Source organism: Camponotus vicinus, unplaced genomic scaffold, assembly GCF_025532165.1.
Source record: "Camponotus vicinus isolate PSW18456_S1 unplaced genomic scaffold, iyCamVici1.0 SCAF_6, whole genome shotgun sequence".
NCBI classification, from domain to species: Eukaryota; Metazoa; Arthropoda; class Insecta; order Hymenoptera; family Formicidae; genus Camponotus; species Camponotus vicinus.
In genome coordinates, this window is record NW_028141978.1 from 3,533,204 (window position 1) to 3,556,464 (window position 23,261).

At 36.5% G+C, this 23,261-nt stretch overlaps 1 protein-coding gene across 1 annotated transcript in view; it reads left to right on the top strand.

Annotated features, from left to right (window-relative positions):
- The window catches only part of Dlp (glypican dally-like), a 126,529-nt gene that overhangs the window by 87,689 nt on the left and 15,579 nt on the right, over positions 1-23,261 (top strand). The gene's annotated exons all lie outside the window — the stretch shown is intronic.

Sequence of the window (23,261 nt, forward strand, 5' to 3'; positions counted from 1 at the left end):
ATGACGCGACATTAGACGGATAGAGCGAGACGGAGATACAGAGATCTCGTTGCCAATTGCGTTTCTCGGCAAAATTGAAAGATTGCCTTGACTGCCCATCGTGCTTGCTCCGGCTATCTTATTATCTCGCCTTATTATACTCAATCCACGAAATCGTATATCCGGAATTTCCCAATGAGCCCGGACCATGAGCCGACGAGGCCAATCATACGCACGCACTGCGTTCGAACGTGCGTGGCGAACGCCCACGGTGCTACATTTAAATTAAACGCGAGACTCGTGGCCCCAAGGCGGCTCCCATTCTCCGAGTGTCGAAATAACATAGAATTATTGAGGAACGACAAGCTACAAAGTACGACTAACTATTAATCATGTGTACCGAAAATGAATCAGAAAAACAATATGTCCATTTTACACATCGGTGTTAGAAAAGTTGTTTTTATTTCGTGTTATTCTACTTGCGACGTGTTAGTTAAAATCGATAGTAAAACAAATTTTTATATACGAGGTAGACAGAGTATCTATTCTCGCGTTATAATTTTTTTATCTCTTAATGTTTGGATAACGATATTCTCAGTCATATATTGTTCAAATTAATTTAAGATTAATTTAAGATTAATAAATTGGTATTAAATATTTATTTTAAAATATATTTATAAAGATTGACAACAAAAATAAGAAATATTATTTGAGTAAAAAATGGTGGTCTTATAAAAGTCAATTTTTTAAATATTTTTATAAATCTAATTTAATATTTAAATGGCTCTTTTCTTTTCCTCCTCATATGAATGGAAAACATTAGAAAACGAATACAATAAAAAAAATTACATCTACAAAATTCCAATTTTATCTGCAATTTTTAACAGAGAATCTTAAAAAATCAGGCAATTTTTTCACAAGAATTTAATAGATACTCTATGATGTATGCAATTGATTACGTAAAACGTTCGCAGCGGAGATTTGCACAGTGCAATCTATTAGAATCGAGTCAAGCGCAAAACTGGTTTGCTAGGAAGCGCGTTAGCGGCTGAACGATGTGCGATTATCAGTGTATCGTGCAAAAATAACCGATATCTCGGCGATGCAGTTCGCGTCCCTAGCGAACTTCCGCCAGCGATGCATATTGTGCAAGAATCGCTGCGCCGATGGCGCTTTCGCATTTACATTTACGATCCACTTTAGCACGAGAGTTTTCTTGCTAAGGGTCACTACGGTACTTTTAAAGTACCTTGCTTATCAAGGAAAATTGCTCGCAGCAGTGACAAAATCATCGTTGACCTTAACGTTGACAGTCGACTCTCGGATGAATAAACTTGTTTGATCAAAATTATATGACTGTTATAATTTTTTTATCTCTTAATGTTTGGATAATGATATTCTCTGTCATATATTGTTCAAATTAATTTAAGATTAATAAATTGGTAAATATTTATTTTAAAATATATTTATAAAGATTGACGACAAAAATGAGAAATATTATTCGAGTAAAAAATGCTTGTCTTATAAAAGTTAATTTTTTAAATATTTTTAAATTAATTTTTTAAATATTTTTTTAAATCTAATTTAATATTTAAATGGCTCTTTTCTTTTCCTCCTTGATCAGAAGAATGGAAAACATTAGAAAACGAACACAATAAAAAAATTGCATCTACAAATTCCAATTATGTACAGATTATTAATTTATTTCATTTGTAATTTCAACATAATATAAAATCATAAGATCTTATAATATTGAAAAAAAATGAAAAGGATATATAATAAAGGATCCTTTATTTATTATATAGAAAAAAAGAAAAAAAATCCTTTTTCTAAATGTATCTTTGAAAATATAATACAATCGAAATATAATAATTTAATGTAACGATGTCCGTTCGAGAAGCCCTCGATTTCTTATCCCTAGAACTTTATTCTTTCTTTCATTCGCGATTGTTGTAGCGACGCAGACGGATAAGAGGGCGCGGCAGAGAGGTCACGGGAGGAGAATCAGGATGATTCACGAAAGTAAACGCCAGTGATCTCACCGTTTTCGTCATACCTTCTACGACTGCAGAAAGAGACGAAGGCGCGATCCACAATGTGCGATATGTGCGCCGGAGAGTTTACCAGAGTGAACTCCGGCTTCCGGGCGAACATGCTCCCGAAAATATTCATAAATATAAATTGCACTTTGATTTGGCCCTCGTTTTGCGGCCCCGGGGGCGGAGAGGGATATGGAAAGAAGGCTGCCCGACAGATCGAATTCTTCGGCTCCCCTGCAGGACCTTGAACTGAAAATGCCCAGTGAAATATTTGAAACTTCCGGAGTGATTTTTGTCCTTACCCAAAAAAGGGAATATAAATAAGCAAGGCTTTGTGCCAAGTTTTGCGCCGCGCGATGATTGTTTATGAATGATATGGCAACTTTCCTCTTTGCTTTGCTTTCCTGAAATTTATCCGAATCCTTCAGAGATACTTTATATCACGCTTTTATTTGAGAAAAGACATTGATTCCCTCAGAAGTCCCTCATTCTGTGCAAATAGACAAGCAAGTTCTATATCTTTTGCTTGAGAGATTGAGGTGATTGGCTACTGGCTCGATTAATTCGTCTGATTACGAGCAAATTTATGCAAATATGAATATTACGTTTTTTAAAAAGATATTCGAGATATGAGGAGATCTCTGAAGTGGACTTTGAAAGTCTGTTTTTCACGTCCTAAAAACGTAGTAAATTATTCAACATAATAATTATCTTTTTCCATGAATTTTTAAAACGCGGTCAAATTCTAAATTGTCCCTTAAAAACGTTGTAAAAATACTGATATGCATATTATCCTCGTACATTATTATTCACGCGTTATATCCAAGCCGCTGACGATGCATAACGAAGTTATTCATGAGGAACCCGTTTCCAATAATAGATCATTATCGTTTTCATTCACTCGTTTCATTCTCTTGTAACAACACAAGTTGAAAACTCGAGATAAGACAAATATTTGTCGCTCGGAAACGACTGTATCGCACAGAGTATTAACGCAAAACTTCCCCCGACGATTTTATCCATTCGAGGATCTCGGTAGCAAAAGCGCTTTCCGTTGCATGTTATCGTCTCGCTCTTTCTTTGCTTTCTTGCGACATCCTTGAAAATACCGCAAATACAAGACTCGCGCGGAGGAAGTGATAGAAAGAAAGGGAGAGGAGCGGAGGAAGACATCGAGGCGATACGAGAGACCATCGCCCTCGGGAATTGAACTCTGGTTACCCTCACGACGAGGCGAAAGTGAGTCCCTCCCAGCCCCTTCTTTGTCCGAATATAACTGTATTTATCTCGAGTCGCTTGACTGAATCATCGGAAAATGAGAGAGTGAGATATCCTTCTCCCTCGATCGAACGCGAGCTCAAACATTTCGAGCTCCCCAGCAAGAGTTTGTCCAACTTTCTAGCGATTCCGTCTCTTTTATCGTCTCTCTCTCTCTCTCGAGAAAGAGAGAGAAAAACGAAACGGAGCATCACATTTTTGTATCTTTGCGTCAGTTTCCTTCTCCCAGTGAGAAATCGATTCATAAGTAAAAACGACATTATTTCGCTTTCGAGTTTAATCAGAGAATTTTCAAGTAAATCCATGTCAACATTCGATAAATTTTTTACTTTTATTCGCACACAATCTCTTGCTCGCCATCGACGTTTATCGCAAAATGTTCTCTAAGAAAGGAAAAGAAAGAAAATACTTTTGTTTCGATCCTCATGACTTTCCCCGTCGAGATTGTGGCGTTCATATTTTAAAAGATGATGATAATATCACCGTACAGCCACCCGAGGGTTACTCACCGGCCTTCAGCCGGCTACATTTTCGACCATTAATAATGCAAAGTATTGTTACGCACAAAGAGCTCGGTCCACTTGAATTCATCGCAGGCGAGACACCCGAATTTTTTTGGCAGCCCCCGTACATTTGTACATACACGCATTTTTATTCATGAATTTATGGGCCAAAGAAATAAAGGCCATCATCTCATGCGATGGATGCGAATGAATTCTTTGGTAGAATATGAACGAATTATTCAATAATATGCGGACGTAAAATCTCTTCATCTTGTCCAGTTGGCAAAGTTCTGCTCCGCAAAAGCATAAGACATCAAAAACTTAGCCATATATCAAATAAATGGTACTCTTGAGCTGGATGAAAAGAGAAAGCTAAGGCATTACGACCAAACGTAAAAGGGTTTCTCTTAATATCGGATATTTTAAAGGAAATTTTTTTCTCCAAGAACGAAGCGATAGTGTAAGATATATGATACGTTTACAGCAGAGAGACTTGGGAAATATATGGCTCTCGTAAACGGGCCTTTCTTCCACGATAGCGTTCACGTTCGGAGAGACACATATGACGAAGTGAAGTCGCATTTGCGGAATAGCTGGAATTGCATTTAGCCAATTAAAGCATGGTCGAGTGACGCGTCATTTGCATAATACGAGCATCGTTGAGCAATCAAGTCACTCCGTCACTCGCGTCGAGCACACTCGGGATTTCTTACTCAGCGAGTTCGCGAAATGTGCATGCGATACCATCTGACGCCCCCGTAAACATTCCTGTCAACATTAATTTCGCCATCTTTTCGACCGCGTAATTGCATCAAACTCCGCTACAAAAATTCTACGACTTGTTAATTTGCATAACAGCAAAGTACAAAGAAATTACAATTAGAGTTAATTCGAGGAAGAGAGAGAGAGAGAGAGAGAGAAAATTAAAATTATAATTGTATGATACATGGAGCTGAGATACAAATGATCTTGTTAATGATACTGTTGCGAAAAAAATTGCAATTTTACAGCACTCATTTTATCGAAAATTTATTATATATTTATATATATATTTATTATAGAATCTATTATAAATTTATATATATATATACATATATATATATATATATATATATATATATATATATATATATAAAATTAAAATATTATAGAATCTATTATAAATTTTTATATATTATATATATTTATTATAGAATCTATTATAAATTTTATTATATATGTAGTATCTTTTATCATAGATAATTATATTTTTCTGCAATCCTTTCAATCAAAATTACACATGAGAAGAGCTACCCGCATCAATTACAGACGAAATCAATTGCGTTAACGTTAAAGTACACCCGCAGACGCGAGTGCACGCGGCTCTCTCGCTGACGACTCGCACAATTACATATCATTTTTATTTATTACTGCTCGATAACCATTCACCCTTAATTACTCCGTCCGAGCAGCAACGGTTTTAATTATCGGCTGACGGCGGCGAATGATCCCCGGCCGTCATTTTTATTAATTTTATTAATACCCGGTGTTATTTCTCCGGAGAAGACGATAGGGGTCCGTTACGAGTTATCGTTTGATTAATGACCTCGGACGGAAACGTCTGGATGAACTTTAATTCGAACGAATCTAATCTCGCACCGCACTTCCGCAGTTTATTCCCGTTCCACTTAATCGATTGATCGTCGCAGCATCTCGCGTTCTAAACCAACGATCTCGACGTCTCTCGATATGTCCCAAATGATAAAGTGCATCCTCGTGTTTATCCCGCGAATTTATTATCGTTTTTGAGCCGATAACGCGAAAAAATATATCGAACGAGTCTCGTTCCGCTTGATTGTCAGCCAATAATAACGAGATAACGTCGTTCTATTTCTGCGTCTATTTATGCGAAATGCATTTTATTTTTTTCACCGGAAGCATCTCTCCCTCTCTCATTCTGTTTATATCTATATTTCCTACATAGGAAAATGGAATGGATCGTGAAGTTGTGTTTGAAAGCAAGAGCGAATATTTCTCTCTAGTAAAAAAATCTCATTTTTTTAAGAATTTCTCGTTTTACTTTTCAAACAAAAAAAAGCTAGTTAATCATTGAAATTGCGAATAGATTAAATTTTGAAAATGTCGTCGTATAGTAATTGTAAATTTATCATGCAGTAAAATGCATGTATGTCATTTAAAAAGTGACATTTCAAAATGACGTTTTAAAATACGACTCTATACGGCCATTTTTTAAAATGGAACTAAAATCGACATTCCCATCTATCTCTCGCGGTCTCCTCGTGCGCTTTTTCGAAAACGATAAGGGCAAATAGCGAAACGTGAAAAACGCAGTCTTAATATTGATGGCCGCGTTTTTCCCTTATCTACGGCAACACGAGGACGTTGCCTAACGCGACACCGAGAGACGCTAAATGTCCTTCGGAAATTCGTATCTATATATTTACACTTACGTGCATATTCGTGGTTGATCGAATAAAATAAGTATGACCTCTTCTGCTCGCACATGTGTGCTCGCCAGGCTCGAGTTGCCGGGTCCAAGATAGGGGATGAAATATTAACACCCCGAGCGATCCTATTGATCCGCTAAAACTCACTCTCGAACTTTGCGCAGACACATGCGTGTTACGCAAAATGAGACACTGATTTACGCGTTCAATCTTATAAATCCTTAGTTTCTGAAACGAACGGAAGCATTTAAAGAACATTGCCCAGAGGCATGAATGTTTCCAAAGAAGATAATGAAATCCTTTTTAGAAATTGATTTTATCAAAGATTAATATTTTTATAAAATTTTCATGCGAAGTATAAAATATGTGTAATTGATATATAAGAATTTCTGGTGCTTTTCATTCGCAAAAAGATACGTTATTATCTGATTAAAGAAAACGACTGGCGCGTATTGCTTTCCGCTACATTTCCGGCGACGTGAACACTTTTATGTAATTAACCTTCGTCTTATCTGAGCACAATAATTAGTTCCGTTGGCAAGGATATTAACTTTTAATTAAACTCCGAGAGTGCCGAAGTAACCGTGGCAGAAAATTCCTTTTCGCGAGAAGTTAAATATCGAGGAGAGAGAAAATACAGACGTGAGATAGATCTGATTTTGAAGCGGAGCTTTTTACCGTAAATATTTCACGAGCCCCCATTTTCAAAATGGACTCTGCGAACATTCTAACATCGACGAAAATAATAATTATTTCAACAATCGAATTCAGCGTCGAACATTCCGCTTATTGCAGATGCAATAATAATGAGATAAAATTGCTAGATAATTTCAAAATCACAATCTGATATAGCAAGCTCTTTTTAAATGTAACCTTGTTTCCATATGAAAGGCTTTATGGATACATAAATCTTCATTAAAAATTAATAATTTTCTCTCCCATTTTCCGCGCGCTAATATTTAATCTCGTTAAAATATTTAATATTACCACGCGTGTTACACACTTTTATTCATAATGATTAATATTAATACGCGTGTAAATATTAAATATTGAGTATTCATATGATTTCCTGCCGTATTATAATTTTATAATAGTATCCCAGGAACACACATATTTTATTTATAATTTGAGGCTGAATTAGCGAAAGATTGTAAAATTGGAAAATCGCAGTAAATGACACGATGACCAAAAAGACATAAAGTAAAACGTGAGTCACTGAAAATTGTTGCTATTTATGGCACAAAAGGATATCCGGTGTATCATTATCGACATGCAAGCCGAAAGAAAACGTCGCATTATGCGATCTGATACATGTCCGCGAGACATCCTACGTGCCATAAGCTCTCCACAAGTGCTGTCGGACAAATCCCGTATGTGTGTTATGACTCGCGAATGCGACGAGCGGAATAGATACGATCTCCTGGGTGGCAAGAGCCGTTTCCAGGATCATTTCACGCGCGATTTAATGCGTTTGCGTCCACAACCTTGCACAATGTTCGCACGAAGGCTCGCTCTCGCTGAATCTCTATGGCTTTGGGGCGAGATCGACGTAACGAGAAGTCGCGATCTCGCATCATCCTTATCCGTTCGGAATCGTTCGACCGGAAATCACGATTCTGGCGGATCTCAACGGGCAGTTTCAATGGACATTGCATTATTCATCATTCAGGATATTCGCGCAACATTTAATAAAATTTTGTCGAATGATTTCTAAAGAAAAAATAAAATATATATATGTGTACGTTTGCAGAGAGAATTTTCCAGTCGCGTTTTCGCTAAAGCGATCTATTTAAATTAAACGCGTTAAATTAAGCGAGCCGATTCGCGTTCTATAATTAGGATGCTATCAATGGCAAAGCTTCGCGCAAACGAACTGACGAATCATGTGGTTACGATCTCTGGATTATACGATCAACCCTTTGCTGGCAATTGTCATTAGACTGGCATAATACTATGTACACGATTGTTTGAACATAGGAAACGTGGAAACACATAATGGAGCCAGTAACGCCAACATTTCTATTGTGGTCGACGATCAATTAAATTCACAAATCACAATGAAGGGTTGTCTAATTTCAGGTTCACTCGATAAATGTAATTTCTAAATATTATTTCTAAATATTTCTAAATATTCAATTCGAACGAATTAGCAGAGGAATTTTTAGTAATGGATTCGAGTATGCGATTATTCGCTTATTAATTGATATTTTTATGAAGTACATTTAATTAATCTTTTTTCATGAGACGTCCAAATGTCTTCTCGACATTGTTATTTTTATTTAAGGATCTTGATGGCTTATAAACTCACAAAGTCGAGAAGCTTTGACTGAAATAATCGCGGATCGTATCGGGCGGGGCTGCTGTTGTATCTCCGCATTCGACAGGACAAAGAAACAGAGATACGTGTGTATATCGAAATCCACATCGAAGATGTATGGTTCGCCGAGGTTTCCCGTGGGCACGAGACGGCTCGCCGACCACGTGTGTTTCGCCTATGTTTAGAAAACGTGCCGGACGTTGTTGTTCCTTGGCCAGTGCACCCACGTCGAACAGGCGCCGATCTAAACTCGGAACGATAAACAACGGATCTCGCGTACCTTCCGCTTTATAAACTCACCGGCAGCCCACACCGTGGACTAATAGAGAGAGCAAGAAAGAGAGAGAGAGAAAGAGAGCCTTTATTTCAGCGTGGGCGAAGATGCTGATCGCGATCCTGGAGGCTGAAACCATTGTTTCGAGAGGTCGCAAAGTTCACGCCAGCTCATGTCGTTGTGTCGGTGTCGCTCTCGCCGTCTCGACGGTGATGCCGGATTAGTTCTCCCTAATTGCGTCGGTGTAACCAGAATAACCGCGAGTGGCAACATTGAATTCGTATTTTCAATCAGAAGCGACCTCATTCATCTGCATAGATTTGTTGTAATTTATTCATTAAATTCCTACTATTATAATTATACGAAATATTCTAACATTTCTAGATCTCGCACTGTACATTTGCATTCCGCCTTTAAATTGCATCGACTATTCATCAAACTAATTTATAGAGCGATCTTAAGAAACGCGCTCGTCCTCATTCGAGGTTTATAAATAAAAAATATTATTAGCGCTAGATATTTGAAAAATCTCGCACCTTTATCGCACATTTATCTGTGTATTTATTTAACGCGATTGATTTCTCCCTATCGAATCTTTTATACATATGATAAAAAAATTCCGTTTTAGATTCACCTTCGCGATACAGATGCGTAGACACGCGTATGGAAATCCTACGTAAAATCCTGCACGTGTCACTTCACATCTACCGTCGTCACGATTCGCGATGACGATCGAAATCTCATTTCGCGCGTAATCATGCCGAACAACGATGATAATAATAATAATCGGCGGGATGATAAAATCCCGCGCGCAATCTATGAATAATGTACAAACATCGGTCGCGTCGCGTTCCCGAAACCGCTGGCGCTGGATGCAAAATAATTCGGCGTCACGGCCCATCTCGTTACACCGGCGTGCAATCAATTATCCAAAAGAGCGCCGTTTATCCGCGATAATGAGAGACAAACGAAGCCGATGCGGCACCGGGTGCGTGCGCGAAATGCGAATGAACGTATCGGGGCATCTCGCGACGCGTCCCATTGTCGCCGCATGAGAATCACTCTTGAAACCGCAGCACCTCTCGCATTAGCATTTCGATTCCTCGACGATCGCGCGAATCGCCTTTTTTGTAAGAAAAAAAATCGCCTTTTTTTGAAGATATCATCAAAGAGAAAAATAAAGGTTGCGCTGACATTAAGTGCGTAAATTTTTCTGAAAATTTTCTTTTATTTTTCTCACGAAATAATATGTCTACTTATTTTTTTTTACGTTATACATATATTATATATGTATATGCGCGAACTGTCTGTATAAAATGTTCTTATTTTTTTTAAATTTATTTTTAATAAATTGAAAAAGAGTGTATTTTGTTTTAATAACATGTAAGAAATATAATATTAAAAATTCTTGCACAATTGAGTTTGTGTACATTTCTTATAAAGAATATTTATTTTTTCTTATTGTCACGCCACTGCGAGTTAAGTATGAATTTACAGAGATATGGCATAATCCGACCCTCTTTATTTCCGTTTTCCTTCTTTGTCCAAGCATCGTCGGTCTCCAAAATCAGTCAACGACACGCATTCGTATGCGACGCGGCAGGTGAGGAGATACAAGGTTTGGTTGAAGGAATTAAGGGCGGTAAAGTGGGATTTCCTTGATAGGGTGACGAGGAAAATAGGGTTAAACATTTTTCACTCGATATCAATTGCCTTCATATCTGCTGACGGAAAATAGGGATGAATTTATACAAAATCCCAATTTATATAAATCATTATACGAACTGCGACTCCACTGCTTAACAATAATCTTATCACGTATCAAAAATAACTCTTAGCTCGTTTCTAAAATTGGAGTTTCTTTAGATTGTCAAATCCTTATATTATTCGAATTTAAACGGAAATCTAATCTTCATTTTTCCACAAAATGTAGTTTATCGAATTAATTTAATAATTTAATAATTTAATAATTTAATATTTAATTATCTTTGAAAATAAACGCAGATCTTCCTTTTGATTGGCACAAAAAATGGTCTCAATAAAGATATTCTTTTTTGTAGCTTCGTGAAAACTAATAAACCATTATAAATAAAAATCTGTACATGACATTTACTGATGACTTAACGTTGACTCGAGATTGCCTTACCTTTTTTAATTCAGATTATCTAATCTTGAGAAAAGTCAAGATATCTAAACGTGAATTATCGTCTCTGCATGAAATAAACCTGTACATCTGCCTCACGTTGCACATGAGTTTATAATAAATTCATGAACAGACTTTCTAGAAATAGTCCGTCAAGAAATATAAAATCTGACAATGTACACGCTCGTGTGTATCTCAATTATAATGTTCGCTTGTCTAAGCAGACCGATCTGAATCTCGAACACGAAGTCTAGACTCTCTGGGCAGTTTCTAGTAAATCTACGTGTAACGAATACGAATGAACGATCTACACATTTCCATTTTATCCATTTTAAGTTTCGGGTACACGAATCTCTCGTAAATAATGAATACTCGCTTTTTAATCCGCTTAACAAGCAGAGAACACATCGCATATAATAAAATGCAATGGATCAAATATATTTTATTAATTATTAACATTATTTTTTATAATAATAATCTTGTAGATATATGTATATATATTTCGTAATATTTCAATTACACATAAATATTAATTTTTATCAGGAAAAATAGTATACCGACAGAATGAGTTCGCTAATGAAAAAAGGAACTCGATCGATTAATTGGCGCAGCTCGAAAATTTTCTCCTTGTTGCCGCGAATGGGTTTCGCTCACGCGAAACTTATTCGATGGTTTAGTTATTTTATGGGCCACCTGTTAGAACGAACGCTCTTTACCGTTTCGTCTTGACGATCCTCGTTTCAAGAATCATTCAACCGAAAGCTTAAATAAACTTTCGAGACGCGTGTACACGAAATTGAGAAAGATATCGAATCGTGCGTGTCGCTGTAACAGATCCTTAAAAATCCTACGAAAATACAAAATATTTCAAGATCATCGAATGTTTTTTCGCTATAGATTATTCAATCAATTTTTCGATTGAAGATATTCAGCATAATTGTGTTTATTCTCCAAGTAATTATTGATTAAAAATAAATTATATTCTATATAAATAATTATTTATATTTTATAATAAATTAACTGAATTAACTAGAGATTTTTAAAAACATAAAATGTTTTAGTTACAGAGATATAATGCAAAGTTTTCACGAGAAAAGATCTCTGAATTGCTCAAGAAGCTTACGGTTAAAGGAGCACGTTGAGCCATCGGACTGGTTCCGAGACACCCGGTAGACAAACGATGATCCTTTAAGATCCTTTTCTTACCCGTCGCGGTCTATGCGTCACAAGGTCTCTCTCGGAGAGGTCACGTCTTCCGGCAGCGAAGATTAACGACGTCCGCATACGAGTGGACATCGGGCGATACTCATACATGTCGGGCCTCGCTGCTTATCTTCCAGGTGGAAAAGGTCAGGAAGCTCGTTCTGTACACGCGTCCTGACCACCGTGTCATTTTCCTCCGTCTAGACGACAACTCCTGCGACCATCTCCTGCTTGTGCAACCAATTCGACGTATCCCCCTACAAGTCGCATAGGGTAATGCAATATAACACGTGGAAGAGGGTGTTTCCTAGCAACCCTGTGTCTTCTCACCCCCCGTTTCTACGTCCCTCTCTTTTTCTTTCTCTCTCTCTCTCTCTCCCTCGTTCCATATCCGAGACAGCTATTCCCCTCCGCGCGTTCCCTGAGGTTCGTCCTAAAATACCTTAAATCCTGCGCACGCCGCGATAGGACGCACAGGAAAGTTTCGCTTGTCGTGTTGTCGCAGGTGCGTATTTATCGACGATTTGATTTCGTCAGACTTTCGCAGTTTCGGAACTTTTGTGCGCATTGAAAAGTATGGCGCTGACAACGCAAAGGGTAGTATTATTACTAGAATCGCTTGTTCTCCTTAAACGTGTTCTATTACGATCTCGATTAGAGAGATATATATTACAATTAATTTAAAAAAAATTAAATTTTTACTCTATATACTAATAATATATTAATAATAGTATATATATATTATATTTATATACCATTTAAATCATCTTTAGAAAGCGAATAATCGAGAAGTCTATTGTCACTTCTATTTTGAATAATGTTTCTCGTAGACATGCAACTTTAATGATTTAGCCGAGATACGTCTAGTGGTTCTTAACTTTCAAGATTGATTATCGATAAAAAAAACTCTTAAGTGAACATTCGCGTGTGAAATCGTTTTTAATTTTTATCATTTTTAATTTTTTTATCAACCATAATTCATCACGTTGTGAATTAAAGTAAAATGAATTGAAAGTCCCCAATTAAAATCGAATTACAGGGAGAAAATTGCGAAAATCTCGTTATTATTTAATCATAGTAATACATTTACTTTTATGTTTTTCGTCGATGCACTTTTCTCCGAATCAAAGGATGCAAATTAGATTATGAGCAATAACTGTGTAACGATTCCTGTCGCGATCTCAAATGCACGATATGTGTAATTTTCATCGTTCGTTTGTAGGAACATAGACATCGGTTTGTATTGGTGCACCCGGTAGCTGCTATCCGAATACTATGGATCGATGGCTATCCGGATGGTTTGAATATTTTAATTCACGTGCAGTCACGCTTATGAATGCAGTAAAGATGAAGTTTTCTGGCATCTCTAAGATGGGATTATATAGTTGCTCTAGAAAAAGGATTATTGAACTTTATAAAATTTTATAAGAATTATATATAAAATAATATAATAATGTAATAATGAAATATATATATCATTTATAATATTAATATAGTTTAAATTAAAAATTAAATATTTAGAAACAAATTAAACATTTAGATATCTTTAGGAAGATATCTAAATATTTAATTTTTAATTTAATATTGAAGAACATTATATTGAATATTGAAAAACATTATTAAACAAAATATACGAAAATTCATTTTTATTTTTTTTTTAAAGATAATAATTGATTAAAAAAATGATTTTAAAAAATTGTATTTATATTTTTTGTGTTTCTAATTATAAGTTATTCAATTGGCTTCTTTAATAAAAAGTAAAAATGAAGAAGATAGAAATTTAAAAAAGCAAAGGAACAAAATAAATAAAATTGAAAAGAAAATATGAGCTTTGTTTCTAACAGTTTTAATATAAAACAAATTTCGTGACGGATAGATTTTACGATAAAATGGCCATCTTCCATGCGGACTGCTTAGCATATATTTCGCGAAGCCTCGCCTCATCTCGAACCACTCGCTGAAAATTCTCGTTGCATCGTAGATTTATAACAGTATAAAACAGCAATTCCCCGCGAAATAGAATCAACTCGGGAACATTTTCCCGTCGACCGAATCGAAGTGACCCTCACGCACGAACCACCACCCCGTTGACGGCATCGACCCTGAAGGGTTCTAGGGCGTGTGTTTGTACGCGTGTGCGTACACGCGTTGTTGTCCACGCTGTTCGGTTCGCACGCACCGGGCGGCGACTCGCCCTCGATTATCGAGCGCAAACGAGTTTCGATTTTCAGCGGTTGTGTAGGGTGCCGCGTGAAACTTTGCAGACGCGCCTCTTTCTTTCGCACGGCCGTGTACACAGTATCGCTATTGAGTGCGCGTGCCTGCGAGGGGATTGAGACGAGCAAAAGGCTCTCCCCACGTTTACCCACGCGCTCTCGCAATTATTGCGAGAGAGAGAGAAAGAGAGAGATCGTTAGTCGCGTTTGTCGGCCATATACTTTCGTTTGTGAATCGCAAAACGCATCGTTCGCGAACGACTGCTTCGTGCAAATTCGCTGGGTCATGTGTTGGAAGCGCGCAAAAATGGGGGAGGCATTCCCTCTTTGTGCGAAGCGGAAGAGCGGGGTGGATTTGACGGCTGCCAGTAAATATTTAACGGAAATTCACAGAAAAAGATATATAATGCTCGGAAGCGTCATACGCCCCACCGAATGCGATTATAGTCATCGCTCTCATAATGGCATAAGCGGAGGAGGAATCCCCTGGGATGCATTGTTTCGTCTTGTTAGTCGGCGAGCTAAACGATGGATAATGTTTGTCGCTGACAGTCAATCTCGCAGGATATAATGGACGAAAATATATTACGTTACGTCATGTGATTTGTAACTAAAATCGAAAACGGTAAATTAGAAAATGAGAAAACTGTATGTTTTTTTGTACGAGGACTTTCAATGGATTTTGTGACTCTTTGTTCCTTTAAGATAGAGCGCAATTTTTTTCTTTGAAGTGCGCTTTCTCTTTCCCATCCCCTTCGAAATTACATACTTATCCCAGTAACTGCGATCGCACCGCACAACCAATTTCTTTCATTTTTATCAGCAAACAAATGCTCTCATGCGAACCCCAAAGAAAGAAATAAAAAGCCCGCAGGCGTTCAAACGTAATCGCTTGACATCCACGATTGCTGCCCAATCGCATCTCCGACTTCCTGTTCGGAAATTCCAGTTTTGCCGAAGGAAGTGATTTAAGAGTCCCTCCCCCTCTTTTTTTTTATTCCCCTCGAAATCGAGAATAGACGAGTGACGAGGGTAAAGGGAGGAGGAGACTCGCAGGCTCCATGGAAATTCCTGTCGTGTCGGTTGCCACGCAAATATTTGGCATCCGCGAAAGAGAGAGAGACCGAGCCTCCATTAATTTCCGCCCTATTTTCAATTTCACCCAAGACGCTTTACTTTGCCACGCGAAACAGGCCGCCGCCACCGTCAATCTCGTCGTTCTCGCGTTGCGTCTCTCTCGCTCCTTGGGATCCGCAAATATTTAGGGGGTTGCAAACTTCGGGGGAGCCCTCCATTCGCTCAATGTTGTTGCCGTTTGTATTCCGCGGCGACGGTCGTATACAGGGTGCCTTTTTGTCGATACGAGATTCTTTGTGCGATTTTGAGTGAGTTTCTCTTTGCACAAAAATGTCGAGACGTCAATGATTTCAGGCTTGCAAGAGAGTCTCGATAAATTAAACTTTGAAAGAGGAAACAGAGTGTCGAAAGAATAAATTATGTTAATGATGCGATCGATTTTTTAATTATCGATTTTATAAAATCTGTAACTTCATCATAAAAATTGATCTCATTAGCAACTTTGCGCGAGGTGGAAATCGCTCTAAATTTTTTATGCCTGTTATTCTTAAGCGTCTTCTCGGTTCACCGAATAATTAATGAGCGAGAAAATGACACGAGACATATTCTTTATTCTCGTCATCCTCGAATTAAGTTGCCACATGTTTTTTTTTTGACGAAAAAAAAAAGAAATTGAGCTGTTAGATAACGTGTCGTCTTTTACTCCTCCCCAATTATGCCTCTGCGACGATAAAAATTGTCACGTTATAGTTGACGGTATTTTTTAAAATGTGTGTGCATTGTATCGGTGAAAATATCACATGTGCATAATTTAAATTTAAAATGCAATTGTCGCGAATATAATACGCGAAAAAATATTTCACAACGGTTAGCCGTGTTAGTTAAAATATTCGAGGGACTCATAACCGTGTACGCGACTACATGTGTCGGCCCTTGACCGCTATCAACGAGAGAAATATTTATGAGAGAGAGAGAGAGAGAGAGAGACGCATTGCAAGTAATATAATACATTTTTCCCATTTATTCGCGATTATTACTTTTCTCAATTAAAACTGAAAATTTCATTAAACTTGTGGGGAGGAATAATTGAAGCAGGAATATTCATGACATATTTTTTTCAACCTCGAGAGAAAGCGAATTTCCTTTTATCATTCGTAGTCATTTTTTAATAAAAATACCTTTAAAATTTATTTTCCTTATTCGCGAAATTTCTGACACACTTTATCGATAGTTTCAGTATTTATTAGCGCAAGTTAATTGAATTACTAAGCAAATTAGTGGGAAAAATTCACTACATACCCACATCATTAAATATACACGGAGCGTGGTGTAAATTCACGATACGCCGCCTCTCCACCCGATTCGTCATCCTTATCGCTGGCATTTTTCGTTCTACACAAACGTATTGCGTCCCTATCCAAACGTATGCGAGAACACTCGACATTAATCCTCGAGCTTCCACACATCCGTTCGGACGTCGCGAAATTAATCTCAGGATACGTATATTGTTTCGGTCGCCGCAATTAATTTGCATTTGCGTGATCCTCTCCCTTTCTTTCTCTCTCTCTCTTTCTCCGTGCGCGAGTTTTATTTTTTTTATTAAGCGAGGATAACGCGCCGCAAGGACATTAAACATGTCTCGAGACTCTCGTGCATGAACCACGTATGCACGCGGCATAATTTACCTACGCACTACGGAATTTGTTCGCAATTAGTCACTCTTATCGATGCACCTAACGTCTACATTTTTCTCTTTCTCTTTATCTCGGGGAGATATTCGGAAAACGAATGGCATGGGCAACGCTAACCAGTCATTGTAGTTATTATTGAAATTATGACATTAAAAGCGAGAAATCACTTTATCTTTCTTCGCGATACATGTCGAGATAAATTAATGCCTTTCCTTTCTTGTAAAATACAAGCTCTCGTTTCTTTTGGATCACGAATTAATAAAGCTGTAAAATTTAATATAATTGAAATGAGTCGCAAAGTGTATTTTTCTCGGAAACATAACGTTTGAATTAAATTGCATTCATTTATTAATGATGCGAAATTAATAAAAAAATCATATAAAAATGGCAAATTTTAGGAAAAAATGATATAAAGAATAATAATAAAGAATAATAAATAGAATAAATATAATAAATATAATAAATAGAATAATAAATAGATAAAGAATAATATAAAAAATTTATACACTTGTGCGAAAAATCGAGCCTTACAGAGATATTTATTTGTTATACAAAATCTACGCCCATTTTATTTTTATTTTCCGTTCTTTAGTGAGATTCGAGGCTTCGCTTTTTAATCAGATTTCACACAGAGCTTTTTACTAATTTTATTTTTAATATTAGATTTAGAATCAGATATCTCTCGAGTACTTACGAATATCAATGACATATTTTGTTTCGCTTTTCGTGTGACACGATGATCGCGAATGCCATACGATAATACGCGAGATACCGATGGATCGCAAGATCGGATTTCGCGGGTGCGTATTTGGGCGAATCCGCTTACAATGGAAATTTCTCCATTTCCCGACATGGCATTTTGTATGCACCAGGAAAGCACGCAAGGCCCGATATCTCGATATTGACAATTATCGTATGGCAAACATGCAGCCGCTCTCCCTTTCTCTTTCTCTCTGTCTCTCTTTTCTGTCTATAAATATTTATTAGCACGCCAATATTCCGGTTCCATTAGCGGGGTTACCTTGAGTTGGCACGTATTTGCCTGATCGTAAAACAAATATATGCATTGTCGTTTATCGTTTTGATCCATCGACATCCGCAAATGTATCTTTATAAAAGTATAAATCGCGAAAATCGCTGAATATATTTGTTGCATAAGTTGCGCAGGAAATTTCTAAATTTTTCATTTCAACATGTAAATATTTGTAACGAGGTGGCAATCGCTATAAATATTTAAAACGACAATGATTTGAGTAGGTTTTTGCAGGTGTTTACGAGCGCAATCTCGGCTCTCGAGCATAAAACAACGAATGAGGTATTTAACGAGAACGAACGAATTTAACGATTTGTCCACGAGAGTCGATGCGCTCTTCAAACGGGATGAGAGTAATTGTTTTGAATATACGCGTATGTGCGGATTGATTTCGTGTTGCAATGCGAAATTTGCGACGACGATAATTCCTTCTGCAAACGCTCTAAAAATGGCGCATGAAAATGAAATTGAAAGATTAAAAAATGTATTTACTGTTAAAAATAAGAGTAACAGAAATTATCAAGAATAGCAAGAAAACGAGGAATTCAAGAAATAATTAATATTGTTAAATAATAATTTTTAATGAAAATTGTTTTAATGAAAACAATTTTAGTTTTGCGTACAAATATATATCAATTATTAATTGAAAGTTTAAATGAAAAAAATTAATTATTTTGAACAATCGTGAGAAGTATTTCGAGTTATCGCTTTAAGATTTTAAATAAGATTGCCTTTCATATTCTTTAATAGAATTACTACGTAGGATATAGATTAATATTGTATTATAATTTTTTTCAAAAAATAAGTATCTTTTTTTTAGCAAGATCTCCAGAGTTGAATTGTTTCCGAGATATTTTATTTCTTGATACGCCAAATATATAATGTATTTCTTAATTCTTCATGTAAAAATTTCGATAATTTTATTATAATTATGTTTAATATTTATATTTTTATAATGAAATAAATCTTGAGGAAACATTTTATTTTAATTAACATATGAAATAAATTTTTTTACGGTAAAGTGTGCTTTCTATAAACAAAATAAATGTGCATATGTATATATAATGTAAATATGCATATGCATATATAATGTAAATATTAGATATTATAATGTAAATATTATAAATTGTGACAATATTATTTTAAACTTTTATGCGAGAAATTATAGAAAACAACACTATATTTACGTATTAAAAACCGGAATATTTCGGAAAAGATGCATTTTTGCGGAAATTATATCAAAGATAAAAGATGCTTATCACGATAGTACTAATCTGTACTCTATTTATGGACATCTTGTATATGCAATAGAGCTGTCGAGTTCATAAGATCGAAAGATAAAATACATGTATTATTAATTATTAAGTTCTACTTTTAATTATTTTTATCGTATTTATTTTTATTTTTTAATAAGCTGTAACATTAATTAAATCTACTCTCTCTCTCTCTCTCTCTCTCTCTCTTTTTCTTTATTGATTTGAATCTCCGTAGTCTTTGAACGCAAGATTTCTCTTGTTGACTTTATTTAACAAACTCTCAGAGCTTTGCGCTTCCTCTCCGGACAGTTTCCTTCATGAAATTTTTCCCCAATACCTATTGCCCTCTCGACTTTCCATCGTCACACATGATGTTCTTCCCTCTTTGTCTATCAAACACGATTGCATGGATTGTAAAATATAATCGATAACGGGAACGGAGACAAGCAAAGGAACAAAGAAAGGTTGACCTTTCGTTTATAAAAACTGAATAAATAAAGCAAGAGAGAGCGAGATCGCTCGCTCGAATTAATCCATAGTTAATCGGCCGTTAAGCCGACTGTGTGATGAAACGATGGCGATGCAACGACACGTGTGCCCGTTCTCGGGACAAATCGATCCTGAAACTGACCTAAGTTTAGCGAGCCTCCTCGCTCGCCAAAGATAAAAGGGGAGCGTGAGCGTATACGAACGAACAGCTGTCAATCCAGCATATGAAAGTAACGGAAATTTGGGTTAAAAATCTCGGTCAGGACGTCAAAATTTTGATTTTCGCGTATGATCTAAATATCTACTGGCCAATTGGTCTTTCAACGAGATATCTCACGTAGCAAAAAAGTGTCCTACATCATTGCTCCACTTTTTTATTTTTATAAACTTATAAAATAGCAAGTGAAATTTAATTAGATCTAATCAGATATTAATATAATCAATTATAATCGGATATGCGGGAACAATAGAGATTAAAATATTCGGAAATATTTTAATAAATAATTTCTAACCGAAAAAACGCGATCGCCGATTCGCGATCGCTCGTCTCGAGGAGGACGTCGCGACAGTAATCCCGGCGTCGCGACGCCGCTAACAAACGACGCCCTGTTACGTCTCAGCCCGGAGCTTTTACGCGAGCTCTTTGGGATCGCTTTTAACAGCCTTCGAACCGGCCCCCCTCGTCACCCTGTCCTCAACCCTGCCCTTTTAACGCCCCCGCCCGACGCGACGAGAGATTTATCGCGTCTGTATATTGCAAGGCCTCTTAATCGCGCACGTAAAAGCCGCGGCGCGTGAACTCTCACGAAGCTTCCCCGACTCTCGTAGCTTTATTCGGTGCCATGATCCCTGAAATTAAGGATATTACGGGATATTAAGGATATTAGATTCCTCGAGTCGGGATATTCGCGGCCGAGATGGGAGGCGCGTTTCAAGATTCGCCCTACATTTTTTTTTATCAACATATAGTTATCACTTTTACCAATGATAGCTAAATGTGACAATTGTAAATTATTATCTTGCGATTTTTTTTTAATTAATTTGATATTTATTCGGGGAATATCGATGAAATCGCGCGCCTAGCTTCTCGCTGCGATAAAGAAGAAAGGAGACTGAGTAACGTAAATCCCTCTTCCTTATCCCTCTTCCCCTCCAATACCGTCGGTCTTTTCGGTATCGTTCGGAACACAAACCGCGTACCTATCGATTCAGACGATTTCGTCGAAACTCAATACCAGCCGTTATCCTCGATCGCCTTTATCAGTCTTTATAGCTACATCGCTTATCCGCCAATACCGCGCGGTCTAAGCTAATTTTATACCCGCCATCTTCCCTCCGCGATCCCGACAAACCCCATACCATGCTCATTGGGAACTTTGAGACACGTTGTAAAAGTAATCCCGATTCATTTCCGCGGGATTGCTCGGTGTCGTTCTTTTCTCTCTTCCCTCCCTTTTCCCCCCATCTCTCCATCTATGCGAAGAGTTAACGAGAAAAGTAATCCAATTTTGATCCAGCAACGGAATAACCCGATCGGGACATGCGGTTGTCTCGTATTACTTTTCTGTCGTTGAAGGTAAAATCTCGAAGGATGTTACAGTCAATTATGCTTCGAATTACATTGCGCTTAATTAATTAATTGATATTTATTCCGAGAACAGAATACGGATAAAAGATTAAATCACGTAATAAAATAATCCGTGTTACACCAATTATACGTGATTCACTTGTCATTCGTATAAATTATATAAAATATTTTTATTATATTTAAATATTTTGCTTGCTAAAAATCTTTTAGCATACACAATCAATTAATTATATCTCTTTTCTTAAAAATATATATCTAATAATTAATATTAAATATATATAAATAATTTTTTAAAAAAATATATTTTTTCTTAAAAAAATTAATTTATAATTTCTCAAATTATATTTTTTGGGAATAAAATATTCTTCCATTTATACATGCACAAGTATTTATTGTGTGCTATTCTAGAAGGGATTGAACTTTATCAAGGCAAGGCATTCTCGCAGAAAGTCAAGTCCCATAAGGAGTTTGTCGATTCCTGCGTCTTACCGGTTTATCCGCGACTCGTGGGAAATTCACCCATCACGACGAATAATCCGTATCGCGTGTGTGTGATTTCAAGTTTGGTCTCGCTACAGAATTTAACTCAATTATGTGCGTCTCGAAACACGATTCTTAGTGATCCGATCAGCCGTCTTTGACGATGACGCCATCGATTGTTGCCGTTTAAAGCCGCGATTTCGGTCGAACTAAGGTGTTCTGTAAAACTACATCAATATTGCTTTTCGTAACTAAATATATGATATATTGAAAATTATTTTGGAAATGATAGCGCAGATAATAATGAAATTGAATAATTGAATAATAACGATTTAATATCATTATTATTCAATTATTACTTCGGATTTTTGTGAGCCAGTACCTTTCGGTTAAGAGGATTAAAGCGATGATGAATCCGGTAATTATTTCACGAGATGTTGCGAGGGATTACGAACCAAAGCGCGCGAGCTGTATTCACGCGCTTTAATAAACAACCCTGCGACGCCTTCAAATTTATCTTGCCAAGGGCGTTTTCGAATACCCTCTCTTTCATCGAGCGGTTCATTTTAACGGCAAAAACGCGCGTTTATTCGTGCCGACTGTTCCGAAAACTGTAATTACGAAATTGAAAAGAGAGAGAGAGATAATCGCGCGAGACAAAGAGACGACAAACTCGTTAGATATTTTCTATGTTTTGTGGAATTTTTTGTCAGAGTAAAATTTCCGCAAGGATGATCCTCATCTATCCATAGACTCGAATAATGATACAATTTTTAGGTGTCTCAGTATCTTTATTAATTCTTCTTTCGTTGCTTTTTCTTTGCGATAAACGCGGCGATTTATTCATGTGATTTATCGTCAATAAATCAACCGAATTGACATTACCATTTTTTTATGCACCTTGTATATTAAGGCTATTTTAGATTATAGTATTTCTCTCATTTTAATTATATTTTCACATTTTGTAATAGAAATTTTTTAAAAATAAAAGGGTGAATTGAAAGAAACTACTAATTTTATTATATATAGTTTTATGGCTTTTAATATGTGTTTATAAGAGGACTATTAAATACGAAAGAAAAAACGAGTTTTTAAAAGTACATTTCTCTTTCATACGAAAACGAGTTTTTTTCCTATTTTCTTTTTCGGATAGATTGTATGTATCTTGTATTATACTCTTGTATTATACCGTAGATACTGCGACCCAAATTATTTTTATCTGAAATTCTCGATCAACAACTTGCAAGT